General features: G+C 58.5%; 1 non-coding gene across 1 annotated transcript; it reads right to left on the bottom strand.

Moving 5' to 3' along the window:
• Positions 1-235: 235 nt before the first annotated feature.
• Positions 236-345, bottom strand: Tc00.1047053482875.10. The gene has a single exon (XR_008254939.1). It is a non-coding gene; the product is annotated as a 5S ribosomal RNA (M5) (ribosomal RNA).
• Between the last annotated feature and the right edge of the window lie 376 nt (positions 346-721).

Here is a 721-nt window from a genome sequence, read left to right as displayed (position 1 = left end):
CGCCGCAGCAAAAAAGAAAAATTACTGACGCAGTTTCCGCGCCACATGTGGGGAAGCGAGGCGTCCGGAGGCTTCATGGCAAAATCCGGAAAAGGGCCTGCGGAGCTTCATTTTTAAATTTGTTCTTGCCTTTTTTCCTACCGTTTTTTTTTCTATTTTCATCATCTCCCGCGGCTCTTCCGTGGCTTGCCTGTCGCCGGCGGGCGGGCGGCTGCGCATCGCGTGGCGCGTCGCCGGGTACGACCATACTTGGCCGAGTGCACCACATCCCGTCCGATTTGTGAAGTTAAGCGGCCACAGGCCTCGTTAGTACGGCGATCAGTGATGGCGCTGGAACCCGGGGTGCCGTACCCTTCCCACTATTTTTTTTTTTTCCGCCACCGCGCGCCGCCAGTCGCTTCTTCACCGCGCCGGGGCGGGCGGTGGGTGGGCTCTCCGAGCGCGCGGGCGCCGCAGCAAAAAAGAAAAATTACTGACGCAGTTTCCGCGCCACATGTGGGGAAGCGAGGCGTCCGGAGGCTTCATGGCAAAATCCGGAAAAGGGCCTGCGGAGCTTCATTTTTAAATTTGTTCTTGCCTTTTTTCCTACCGTTTTTTTTTCTATTTTCATCATCTCCCGCGGCTCTTCCGTGGCTTGCCTGTCGCCGGCGGGCGGGCGGCTGCGCATCGCGTGGCGCGTCGCCGGGTACGACCATACTTGGCCGAGTGCACCACATCCCGT

The sequence above is a fragment of the Trypanosoma cruzi genome (assembly GCF_000209065.1).
Source record: "Trypanosoma cruzi strain CL Brener chromosome Unknown tcruzi_1047053482875, whole genome shotgun sequence".
In the NCBI taxonomy this organism is placed as follows: domain Eukaryota; phylum Euglenozoa; class Kinetoplastea; order Trypanosomatida; family Trypanosomatidae; genus Trypanosoma; species Trypanosoma cruzi.
The sequence above is the reverse complement of the archived record's forward strand: the minus strand, read 5'-3'. Positions and strand labels throughout refer to the sequence as shown.